The sequence below is a fragment of the Macaca fascicularis genome, chromosome 12 (genome assembly GCF_037993035.2).
Source record: "Macaca fascicularis isolate 582-1 chromosome 12, T2T-MFA8v1.1".
NCBI lineage: Eukaryota > Metazoa > Chordata > Mammalia > Primates > Cercopithecidae > Macaca > Macaca fascicularis.
Window position 1 is genome coordinate 96,882,863 of NC_088386.1, and position 13,157 is coordinate 96,896,019.

The window sequence follows — 13,157 nt, forward strand, 5'->3', positions numbered from 1 at the left end:
TAATAGGAATAAATAAAAACTTAGCGGGGCGCGGTGACTGACGCCTGTAATCCCAGCACTTTGGGAGGCCGAGGCGGGCGAGGATCACTTGAGGCCAGGAGTTGGAGACCAGCCTAGCCAACATGGTGAAACCCTAAAATTAGTCGGGCATGATGGCCTGTGCCTGTGGTCCCAGCTACTCGGGTGGCTGAGGGGGTTGGATGGCTTGGGCGCAGGAAGTCCAGGCTGCAGTGAGCCGTGATGGCGCCACTGCCTTCTAGCCTCGGCGACAGCGCGAGACCCTGTCTCAAGAAGGAAAACAAAAAACAACATACACACAAAAAAACCACAAAGTGCGTTCACGTTTGCTATGACTCCCAGACATCAAATCATAAACACTCGCGCCTGGCTGGGTGGCTCACGCCTGTAATCCCAGCAGTTTGGGAGGCCGAGGCGAGCGGATCACAAGGTCAGGAGTTCGAGACCATCCTGGCCAACAGTGAAACCCCGTCTCTAATAAACACAAAAATTAGCCGGGAGTGGTGGTGCGCGCCTGTAGTTCCAGCTACTCGGGGGGCTGAGGCAAGAGAATAGCTTGAACTAGGGAGGCGGATGTTGCAGTGAGCTGAAATTACGCCACTGCACTCCAGCCTGGGCCGCAGAGTGAGACTCCGTCTCAAAAAAGAAGAAAGCAAGCAAGCAAGCAAAAAAAAAAAAAACCCAAAAAACCTCGCAGTGTTTACTCCTAACGCGTGGAACTTATGTCGACATCCACCCTCGGTTACTGCATACTCAGTCACACAAGCCAAAGCAGGAAACAGCGAGTTGGCAGCCTCACCGACGAGTCTCAACTAAAAAGGACTCCCGGAGCTAGGGATGGGGACTCGGCCTAACACAGTGAGTGCCGGCTATTGGACTTTTGTCCAGTGACAGCTGAGGCAAAGCCCAGGGCTATCCAAAGACCACGGGAGGGGGTGTGGGAGAGAAGCGCTGCGAACAGCCATCGCCCAGCACCGAGTCCGCTTCCGAGTCCGCTTCCAGGCTTTCGGTTTCTTTGCCTCCATCTTGCGTGCGCCTTTCGGGCGTCTAGGGGAGCTAAGGCTGAGGTGTCAGCGGCAGGAGAGTCCGGCCGCGACAGGACGGTACGTGCCCCACGCTCTACCCCCCGCCGGCGGCGCCGGAGCTGTCCCAGACCCCAAGCCCCGACGCCCAGCCCTGAGTCAGCGTTGCAGCAGGCCCTGAGCCGCCGCGCGCCCACGCGCCCACGTCCCACTCCTGCCGCTCCTCACAGCCCTGCGCTCCGGGAAACTGCAGGTGGCCGGCAGTGGCCAGGGGATGGCGGGGGCGCTTCTGGAACCTGACTCAGTTTTGTAGATTTCTTATCTCGGTTGTTTACCGCGGGCTGAGCGGAATGCCCCCGCTTCCGCTTCCGCCCCGCTCCGAAACCCCGAACCCTTTCTGCTGGCAACTCCGCCCCGGATTCCCAAAAAGGGGCGACCTGGGCCACTGCGGTCCGAGCTTCACCCCAATGGACCTGAGAGACCGGAAGTAAACCTTGGCTAACTCTAGCCGCCCCCTGCAGCCGCAACCGCAGAGGCCCACCCGCGAGCTTCAGTGGCGGGTCCTCAGCGTTGTGTAAACTTTGCTTAAAATGATCTTGAGAGTTCAATTCTTGGAGTGAACTGTTGAGAAGATCTGGCACTTTTCCTTTCGAAAGTTGTTGGGAACGTGGACTTTCCCAACAGTTGTGTGTGCGTTCGACCTCACTCAGTGGGAGCCGCCGCCCTGTAGGGAATTTAACAATAGCCTAGTCAGGGCTGTTATTTTCCAGAGCAGTTTAATATCTATTTTGCCCAAGTGCAAGGAAAGCTTGCCTTGGAAAAGCTGGGAATGCCTGACTGAAGAAACGTTTTTAGAGCCTTTTAAAATGAACCTGTTTCTGCCATTTTTCCACCGCTTCAAAAGGACTGGGAAATGTAAAATGACTTCAAGATGTTCTTACTTGAGAGTGTCCGGATTTGGACAGAAGGCCATGTTCTTTTAATATTAACAGTGGCACGCAGTAGAACAAAGGCCACTGAAATTCAGAATTAGTTTTTGGCTCCACGGAGTAGGAAGTAAATTCAAGGACGCCAGAGGTCTTACGAATGTTTTAATTGGTTGACATTTGAAATTTGTTCTTAAGCAATGAGGGGTGAAACCAGTAGGGGGTTAGCATATAGCATAAGTAAAGCGTTTTGAATATCAACAAACTGCAATAATCTAGAACTGAGAGCGGGCTCTGGAAGGTTTGACCTGCTTTAGAGAGAGATTTCAGATAAGAAGAACGGAGTTTTTGGCCCTTTTCGGGTTGGTGATTCCCCTAAATAACCTTACAAAAGTTTTGTTTAACAAAAAACCTGGCTCGAGCTCCAAGATCTTTTTTTTTTTTTTTTTTTTTTTTTTTTGAGACAGAGTTTCACTGTTGTTGCCCATGCTGGATTGCAATGGCACAGATCTCTGCTCACCGCAACCTCCGCCTCTCGGGTTCAAGCAATTCTCCTGCCTCAGCCTCTCAAGTTGCTGAGATTACAGGGATGCACCACCATGCCCTTAATTTTGTATTTTTAGTAGAGACGGGGTTTCTCCATATTGATCAGGCTGGTCTCGAACTCCCGACCTCAGGTGATCCGCCCGTCTCGGCCACCCAAAGTGCTAGGATTACAGGCGTGAGCCACCGCGCCCGGCCCAACTCCAAGATCTAAACAAAAAAGACTGGGTCGAAAGGGAGTTTTGAATGTTTACTGTTTGCTTTACATACATTTAATGTTTGTAAATGTTTGCTTTACATACATTTTCTTGTTTTGTTAATACTTGTTTTACTTACAGCTTTTGGGTCAAATGTCCTCGTTAAAATGGCTTTCTCTAGCGACTTTATGTTTTACGTTTCTGTTTGTAACTGACATTTGACCTCCTTACTTGCTTCCTTACACCGGTTACTTGCTTCCTTATACTTGCTTGCTTCCTTGTACCGGTTTCCAAGGTGAAGCCATTTGCAGGGTCGCTGGGTTTCCCCCTACCCCCGAAAGTCTTGCATGACCCGGGGTGGGCGGGATTACGTGCAGTTTTTTGAGCCTTGGGCTGGGGGCCTCCAGGAAGCTGAAACGGAAATTGCCTAGGCCCCTGGGGCATCGGAGGTCCTACCGCAGCTCCTAGTAGGTGGTGGGGGCCCACCGGCGGTCCCCACTCAGTCCTGGTGGGGCCGCACGTAACTGTCCTGAGATATGCATAAGCCCTTTGACCACGCATGGAGAATATCACCACCCAGAGACACGCGAGTGGCCCTGTGCAAGTTTCAACTGCGCGGGGGCGGGGAATTCCGCAGACAGGATTCGAGAATTTATGTCTTGTAACATTTCAGCCGGTGGGCGGCGGGGATTAGGCGTGAAGCGGTTCAGTAGGCAGAGGTTTTCGGACGCCCTCCGGCGAAGCCACCTGTTGATATATTTGACTTTCTGTCCTCGTTCCTCATCCCATCTGGAGCATTTCCAATTCTGCTTTTGCGGAGCAGCAGGTCTGAGCTTGTACGGCGAGGGTGGGAGTTGGTCCCGGCGGAGATCCAGTGGGAAGAGCCGACGGCTGCCCGGGCGTGAGTAGATGAGAATCCTGCCCGATCCCCGCCCCGGGGCTGGTGTCGCCCTGGGCTCCTGAGACGTTGGGGCACTGTCCCCCGATACTGGCAGAAAAGGATTGAGTCCTCGCTTTTGGCCCTAGGTCTCCTCCTTGAGCCTCCAGTGGACTCACAACACTCCGAGGCATATTGCTCTTTCAAATACCAGGAATGGACTCTGGGGAATGGGGCACCCTTGAAGTCTGATTATTTCTTCCCTGTAGAGCCCCAGGGGCTAATTAAACTCGTGTTTATGGACTCCAATGCCTCCTTGCCTTTAATTCAGTATAATCCTACCAGCATTTATTGAGCTTCTCTGGGCCAGGTAGAGTTCTGGGTGCCGAGGACATAGAAATGGATCTAAACTTGGTTCTTGTCCCCATAACCTCACAATATGGTTGAGGAAGACTCAACAGTTACCTAAACACAGGTAACTTCGAGTTAAGGCAGTTTAGACAAGATCCACTGACAGCCTGCCTGGAGGAAGCCTGTGGGCCATGGTGGGGCAGTTATGACACCATGGGTTCTTTTTGTTTATTTGTTTGTTTGTTTTGTATTTTCTTTTAGTATGCCCAGGTAACTTGCAGAACCCAATCGTTCTTTCTTACTATAGATCGGTGAGGTGAAAAGCACTATCATTATTGGAATGCCCTGTATCTCCCTTATACTCTCCTCCTGGCATCTCCCCTCAGAAGACTTGACACCCCACCCTGGTGCCCTTTCTCTGTACTTTCATATGCTCAGCGGCTGTCTTTGCACTTGCTTCAGGATCGTACCTAACATTCTGTACTGTAATGCATTTTCTTCAGACACTCTTCAGTCAAGTTGTATTACAATTACCTGGGTTAAAATACATGCAAAGTAAATAGAGAAAACCCCCAGGGGTTCTTTCCCTACAGATAACCAAAGGTTTCAGTGTAATGTTTTGTTTTGTTTTGTTTTGTTTTTTTACCACATTTGTGCTCTCAAATACAGTCTTTTACATATTTTTTTTAAAAAACACTCATAATATTTTTGTTTTCTAGTTTGCAAAATATTTCATTTTTTAAAATTGTGTTTATTTACAACCTGCTTTTTTCTAAAAAAGATTCAAGGTGGGGCCTTTTTTTTTTTTTTTTAGGTGAGATCTTGCTTGTTGCTCCGGCTGGAGTGCAGTGGTGATCATAGCTCACTTCAGCCTCTAACTCTGGGCTCAAGCAATCATCTCACATCAGCCTCTGGAGCAGCTGGAACTACAGGTGCGCACCACCACACCCAGCTACATTTTTTTTTTTTTTTTTTTTTGAGACAGAGTGTCACTCTGTCGCCCAGGCTGGAGTGCAGTGGTGCTATCTCTGTTCGCTGCAGCCTCTGCCTCCTGGATTCAAGTGATTCTACTTCGAAAATTGCTTGCTTTTCTACACTTGTTCTGTATTTTGGTCTCCACTTCTAGCCACTTTCTTTTTTTGGTGATTTAGGTTTTTGGCCCAAATAGATAAACATCTTCTACATTATTTTTCTCTTATTCTCGATACTGAGTTGCCATCTTTGTTGATTTAGTACTTGTTATGAAAGAGAAGCTACACACCACTTGATACTACTTTCATCTGCATACTCAAGATAATTTGTATCTTCTGCAGTGAACTCTTCAGTTGAAGAAGTGAATCATTTATATGTATATTTATATACTTTAAAAAATGTAATTGAAAAATCCTCTCATAGTTACTTACTCCAAGGTTTAAAATGTTTCCCAGGGTAATGAGTTTCTTTAGTCATGTGACTTTAGAAATGGGAACCAAAGCTACCTTACCTACTTGTGAAATTCTTGAGTTTTCTCCTTGAACTTCCTTTGTATCTTCCCTTTGGCTTATATATCTGTGTTTTTTGTTTGTTTTTACTTGCAGCTTTCAAAAGTAGTTTTCAAAGTCAATGAGATTGTTTAAAAGAGTAGGTACCTGACAGTCTCTTGCTTGAATACTATCTGGTGAGTAAACCAAATTCCCTGCAACAATAACCACAACTTTGAATCAAGAGTTAAATGAAAAAAGTAACTCCTTCACCGTTTACTGAGCACCTACTGGGGCTAAGGAATGGGAGCACGTAGATCTCTCTCTGCTATCTGGAGCTCCCTTTCTGGTTGGAAAACAGAAGCAGCGCAAAAGTTTCACTCAAAACCTTGGCCATGGTATGCTATTGAAACCCCATAGTTCAGATTTTATACTTGACTTGAGTTCTATTCTAAGCCATGGCTGGATTATTTTAATCTGGCAAATAATCATAAGGCTGGATTATTTTAATCTGGTAAGTAATTATAAGGTTGTGCTCCGTGATGGAGCTGTTAATAAAATATGTGGTAGCACAGGCAAGTTATATATAGCACAAAGCTATATCCCCAGAGGAGACACTATATCAGTTGCTGTCTGCCTAGGCTTACTGTAAATGTGCTGGCTATCATTCAGCCTAAATGTAGAATGAGTCTATCCCTTTAACCTGGGTAGTCACCAGGAATGTCAAGGAACCTAGAACAAGGAACCAGGCAAGAGATGAGAAACTAGGGGGACGGATGTGTAGGTACCAGGGATGGTGATGAGACTGAAGCAAGTGGGGAATTTTTATTTTTAATTTTATTAAATTTATTTAATTTAATTTTTAATTTTAATTTTTATTTTCTTCTCTACTTTTCTCTATTTTCCAGATTTTCTTAGAGCAAAAAGCAGGTAGTGCTTTTTATAGAAAATGAATGCTATATAAAAGTAATTTTAAGAACTTTATATCCCTAGTATCATGTACAATTTCTGACTTTGAACAGAGCTATCTCCCAAAGGGCCAAGTTTGGCCCTTTAGTTACAATGGAGAATCTGTTGTGTAAACTGAGCAAATATACCTGCCAAGTTGAAATTTAATTTAAGCCAATTGTGTCTAGATTAACTTAAGAGAATGTCTCCTAAATATTTTATTGCAGTAATGTAGCATAATTGATAGTATGCTATTCTCTTGAATAGATGGGATTGTTTCTTGAGCCACTTTTTATTCTTTTGATCAAAACCTTGAGGAGAAGGAATGCCTGTTTTCCTGACTGCTGTTGCATGAAGTTAGACATCCAGTTCCTCTAAAGGTGACGTCAGATGGTTTAGATACCTAAAAAGAAGTGAGGCTAAGCCATAGGTCTTCTTCATACTACCTGAAGTTGAAACCTGGTCTCTGAACTCAGTCTTTGCCAAAGCATTAAAATCTGACATCTTGCTTAAACTCAGGCAGCTTGACCTGTTATTCATTTTTCTCTGTCAAATAAATTGAAGCCTGGTAATAAATTGATGATGAGTTCCAAACATCCCCTTGGTTGGAGACATTGTATTCTCCCCACTCACAATGAGGTCCTGCCAGTGTCCAGGAAGTTTTGCATGGGGACTTACCCATCCTCTTAGAATTACACTGCAAGTCACTCTAAAGCAATAGCATTGTTAACGCATGTAGTTGCAAAAGCTTCCTTTCACGAGCTCACTCTTCTGAATCCAACAACTAGATTCCAAGTATGGTATCTTAACTACACCACCAGCTCCATCTTGCTTCATTGTATGTTATGAAGGGATGAGTAAGCATTACACATGGGCTGCAATGGTCCAATGATGACCAGTCTGTTCAAGACCCAAGAGGGCTGAGCTTGGCAGCCCTGGCCATTGTTTACCATAATCTAATGAAGATGAGTAAAAGCCTATCTATCCCCAAGGACCTCCACATATGACAGTACTCAACTCAGTCTCACATAGGATAGAATAAGATAAAATGCTGGAAGAGAACACAAACAGTGCTACAAAGCAGGAAGAGATGACTTGATTTGGGGATCAAGACAAGCTTATAGAAGAGCTATCTTGAGAGATAAGATATAATTTCAGGCACAGACTGAGAGGAGGGAAGGGGCTTTCCAAATGGAGGCAAATGCTTGAGTGAAGGTGCTGGGACAGAAAAATACTGTCCAGGGACCATTGAGATATTTGTTGGTTTGGAGTTAGATTATGGGTTGGGCTGAAGTGGGGATGATACTCAGTGCTTGAGCTATGTATCAGAAGTTTGTCCCTAGTGTGATGCACAATTTCTGATTTTGAACAGAGCTATCTCCTGCAGGGCCACTCTTGGACCTTTAGTTACAGTGGGCAATCTGTTGTGTAAGCTGAGCAAATATACCTGCCAAAGTCAAAATTTAAATTTAGTTAAGGGCACTACATCAACTGATTTACCTCCCTTGCTCCTGGTGACTTTGCCATGTTTCTGTATCCAATTAGATGATGATTTATGATCTTTTGATCTAGATGCTGTCTCATTTCTGATTCATTCTCATTTTCTGCAGCCTACATGTAATTGTTAGGAACCAAGGAAGTTATTGGAGATACTGTCTGGTTGGAATTTGTGGGAGCTTCCCTGAGAGTCATGAAAAGTCTGTCTTAGTCTGTTGTGTGCTGCTATAACAAAATACCCACAACCAGGGTAATTTATAAAAACAGAAATTTATTTCTCACAGTCTGGAGGCTGGGAAGTCTAAGATCAAGGTGCTGACATCTGGTGAGGGCTGCTCCCCACTTCCAATCTGGTGCCTTGAACACTGCATTCTGCAGAGGGGAAGAATGCTGTGTCTTAACATGGCAAAAGGTGGAAGGGCAAAAAAAAAAAAAGAAATAAACACCCTTTATCAACCCCCTTTATAAGGTCATCTAATCCCATTCAGGAGGGAGGCGCCTCCAGGGAATGATCACCTCTTAAAGGCCCCACCTCTTAATCCTATCGTATTGGCAACACCGGAACTTTGGAGGGGACACATTCAAACCATAGCAGCCTCATCAAAGAATTTTATAAAATATAACTTCTAATTTTATGTCATTTTAAAATTGGGATCATCTGTTGTTCTGCACACCAATAGAGTAGGAAGGTGAATTTTGTTATGTTCAGGATGAATGCACAAAACTTCTGTGAGATGGCCACATTCTACTTTACCCAGAATTGTGCAACCTCTTCTCCTTTTAGAAACTTCTGGATGACACTTTGTTTCATGTTCTCATCTCCACTGGGGCTTCCCAGACACCTGAAAGTTCAGGTTTGCATGCTGCTTTCTGCAGCTGGCAAGACAGGTTTCTCCACTGCCGCCCAGTTTGTGGGGTTGCTTAGAAATTACATTTGCATTCATGCCATAGCTCATTGGACATGACATTGCTTTCATGCCATACAATGACCTTGCTTCACATAGAGAAGCAGTAGAAAGAAGGGAATGTTAAGTACATCTTTGGATGGCTTAGCTGGTCCTGCTGCATGCTTTGCTACTGATTACAGGGAACAATATGTGCCTTTGATGGAGGTAGCGTTGGTGTTCTGTGAGAAAGGTTGAGAAGCCTGACTGAACTTAACTGCATTTGCTGACACCTGGTTAGGGCTAATGTGGGTACCAGGGAAGTGTGTTAAGTGCTTCAATAGAGGTATTTTGTTTTGTTTTGTTTTTTTGAGACAGAGTTTCACTCTTGTTGCCCAGGCTGGAGTGCAGTGGCGCCATCTCAGCTCATTGGCAACCTCCATCTCCCAGGCTGAAGAGATTCTTGTGCCTCAGCCACCCGTTTTTGTATTTTTAGTAGAGACAGGGTTTTGCCATGTTGGCCAGGCTGGTCTTGAACTCCTGGCCTCAAGTGATCCGTCTGCCTTGGCCTCTCAAAGTGCTGGGATTACAGGTGTGAGCCCCTGTGCCTGGCCAGTTCAGGCATGAATTTTAGAAAGTTCACTTAGATGGAAGGTAGATTTGGAGAGGGTAAGGTCGGAAGCAGGGGAACAGAATGACTAGGGGAATGAGTTTGGATGAGAGATGGATGGTAGGCACCAGCACTTAAGGGACAGGTGCAGAAGGAGTATGCTGAGGAGTAGGAGAAGGTTAGAGAAGGGTCTGTGTAGAATATAGTGGTGTGAGCTCAGCCAAGGGAGAAGAGTTTCAAGGAGGGATTAATTAGCAGTGTCAGCTGGAGTTGAGCAATCAGTTGAAAGAGGACTTCCAAGTTTTTGGATGTGGCAGCCAGGAGGTCACGAGGGCCTCAACAAGAGCTGTGTCATCAGGGCTGGGATATTAGCAGGAGCAAACAAGGCACTCGCTTCAGGACAACATGTAAGGGGGTGCTCAAAAAGTCAGTCATCAACATAGATAATATTTTAATGCAATATTTTAAAAAACAGACATAAATGCCAAAAATCTATGATGAACAAAATACCAAAAATTTAAATAAAGACAGCATCAGTATTGCTGATTGTCCCTTTTGCGTCATATTCCAGTAAGGCTCAGGACTGAGTGTGGCTGTGTAGAGGAGATGGTGGGGTGAGGCGATCCAGGTGGAGGCCTGTTGAGGAGTGAATTGTGGTTGAAGAAACTGAAGCACTGAGTACAGACTGTTCCTTCACGAGGTCCCAGCTTTATGTGAAAGGGAATAAAGTGAAAGGATGGTTGGTCTAGGGGACCCTCAGGCTTTTTTGAGGGTTTTGGCTTTATTTTTTAAGATGGAAGAGACTTGCACATGTTTACGAGCTGGGAGGAGCCGTCTCTGGAGGTAGAGAGAGGATCATGAGAGTAGACATAGGGGCTTAGTAGAGACAGGAGGGCACACAGGGAGGCTTAGCCTTAGGCAAGCAGAGGGACAGCAGGGACCGGCTGGGGCAGTGGGAGGGTAGAAGGTGGCAGGAGTTTGTGCCTGATACATGGATGAGAAATGGCATTGGAGGTGGTGTTGGGATGGAAGAGTGGTGCAGGTTGGAGCACTCCTCGAAGGGTGTGGGAAAGGAACTGACCAGAGTCTCCTTGTAAATGAAACTGTTGAGCAGCCATAGGGCCCGGCTCAGGAAACCAGCAGGGTGTGGTGGTAAGTAGTTTTCAGATTGTGTTATCTCTTCTCCCTTCCTTCGGAACTACTTGCTACTCGAGTTGTAGGAGTGTTAGAGGCTTACTCATTAAGGCAGGGGTGCTGGAGTGATCAACCATCCCTGTTTGCCTGCGACTGAGGGGTTTCCTGGGACTCGGTCACCCTGGATGCTGCAGGGCTGGCAGGCAGGAGCGAAAAAGGCGAGATAGTTGGAAATGCTGGCCAGAGTTTGTAGCATGCGCCCTCTGATCTCTGGGTCTCCACTGTCAGAGGGTCTTTGAGCTCAGTTCTAGTGGCAGCCTCCTGATCCTCACTTCCCTGGCTGAGGCAAGGTTGTTCCAGCAGCCCCAGGAGTCTTTGTTAGAATCCCACCTCAGAGCCCCTTCCTCCAGTCCTCTCAGCAGTTTTGTTAGTTCCAGTATTAAGTGTAATTTCTATTAAAAAATGCCTGGAGTATTTCTGTTTCCAGAACCGGATGCTCCTGTTAGCTAGTGTGTGAAAGATAACTCTGACTTGCCTAAGCTTTGTTGGCGTTTTGCGTAATAACTGGCGATAGTTTCATGACTTCTGCAAGAGAAATGAAACAGAAATTGGTCTCAGGTTTTATTTGCTCTTGTTGTGAAGGTCGGGGACAGTTTGTCCCAGGGTGTGGGTGTGGAAAAGAAGGGGAGATATAGTCATTAAATTAGAATATGCCTGTGAGGGGAGTTAAGGGGAATTCCTTTAAAATTCTAGAAAATACACACGGTTGCCAATTTTGTCTAACTGGGGAAAGTGAACTGCTGAAAACACTGCGGGGAGAAGCGAAACTAGTGGAATCTTGATCAGTTAGGAGGATTGGGTATTTGAAAGCAGGGAAGAAAAATAATTGGGCTTGGATATTCCTTTTGCCCTTCATCTGAGTAAGGTGAAGGCAAGTGAGTCTTCAGAAGAAGTGAATGGGACACTGAGTCCGACAGCTCAGGCTGGGTGGAGCTGGTAACTGATGGGCGCAAGTCCTTTTACTGGGCTCTAAAGAACTCACTCATCTGGGTGTGGTGGCTCACACCTGTAGCCTCAGCATTTTGGAAGGTTGAGGCAGGAGAATCACTTGAGCCCAGGAGTTCGAGACCAGCCTGAGCAACACAGTGGGACCCTGTCTCTACAAAAAACTGAAGACCTTATGAGCTTCCCTAGTCTAAGAGTAATTTTTATGTTAGTTTCTTGGCTTGGGCTTAAAAGAAACCGCAACAAAGTGGTGATTATTCGGACCCCAGCCCTACCTCTCCCTAGTATGCTCTCCTTTCTCAAGTGCCCAGCACCTCTAGCCACAGTGAACTGCCTCCAGCATACACACACGCTGATATTTTGCTGCATCTGAGTGGGCTGGCTCCACACGGGATCTGTAGTTTCCTTTTGATATTTTCTTTCAATGTGCCAGATGCTACCACTGAGTAATCTAGATTTTGCTGCCAAACTCTACCCCCATGAGCACAGAGGGAAGACAGTATGCCAGTGCTCTTGCTGAGTGTGCGTGACTGGGTGTAATGGTTGGAAGAAACAAACTGAGCAGATCACGTTTTTTAAAATGATTATCTAATTTTGTTAACTCTTGGTGGCATTGTTATATTGTTGATATTTATGAATTACAGAAGTTAGATGACTGTGAAAAAATAGAGAATTAGAGATTAAAGCACTGTTGGCCTGCGAGTGGAGTATAGATTTGGGCTTTCCAGAGCACATAAAATTTGTATTTATCTTTCTGAGTGCCAATTTTTCCACTTTCATTGAGCAAATTTATTTTAGTAAATTTAACTTAGCAAATTTAATTTCTCCAGTTATTTACAAATAATCATATTAAGTGAAGTTTGGATGAATGGGCACGCCCATTTCAAATTTCTAACATAATTTTTTCCCCTTGTTCTCATATAAAATTTTCTATTTATGTGTTTTTATTTAAGATAGCTCAAATCTTTTGTGGACTGATATTGTATGTTAATAAATAAATGGATTCAGTGCTTCTTTCACTCAATACAGCTAGATAAATATATAAATATACTTGAACACAAATACAAAGCAACCATTGGCAATTTAGAGTTGGGTTGTGTTTCCACTTATTTTTTGTTAATAAATTTGGTTTTAACCTGAAATACTGTCTTGTAGGAACAGATAAAGAACACAAGAGGTGATTTAACATAAGTTTTAGCTGTGAAACTTAGAGTAGATTGGTTAGCAACTTAAATTTTGCAAGAAAATAGGATGTTTCAATGGAAGAAGTTAAGAACACACCCATTGCATGAGCTCCTTACCCCTCCCACCTAGCCCCATCCCCGGAGTGAGATCTTTCCCCAGATCCTCTGTAACTTCCTGATGTTCACTGAGAACATCAGAAGTACTGATGGCAATTGCTGCCATGTAGCAGTGCATTGAGAGTCAGGGCCTCTGGCACCTCCATGGGGCTCAGGGTCTGAAGACATGATCCAAACCCGACAACTTGGTGGCAGGTTCTGTGAGCATTCGTGATGAAGTTGTGAAAAGGGCTTGGGGTCTAGGAGGATGGCAGCAGAGGTTTCTGCCTCCAGGTGTGAGTGAGGGGCTTTTGAAGTAGGAGAGCAACTAGAAAAAAGGAGTGGCATAGGGACAGAAACTTCTTTTCCCCATTGTTTGTTCAAGGCCACGTGGGTGGAGTCATT

General features: G+C 45.3%; 1 protein-coding gene across 20 annotated transcripts in view; it reads left to right on the forward strand.

The window, feature by feature from the left end:
- Window positions 1–793: 793 nt before the first annotated feature.
- The window catches only part of CFLAR (CASP8 and FADD like apoptosis regulator), a 49,725-nt gene continuing 37,361 nt past the window's right edge, over window positions 794–13,157 (forward strand). For 6 of the 20 annotated variants that reach the window (XR_012421367.1, XR_012421362.1, XM_005573900.5 and 3 more), the window contains exon 1: window positions 3,385–3,607. The gene's annotated coding sequence lies outside the window, so the exon portion shown is untranslated. Of the gene's footprint in view, window positions 1,122–1,387; window positions 2,329–3,384; window positions 3,608–10,212; window positions 10,486–13,157 lie in introns of those variants that run through there. The other 14 variants (XR_012421363.1, XR_012421369.1, XM_005573901.5 and 11 more) reach the window with 4 other exon arrangements.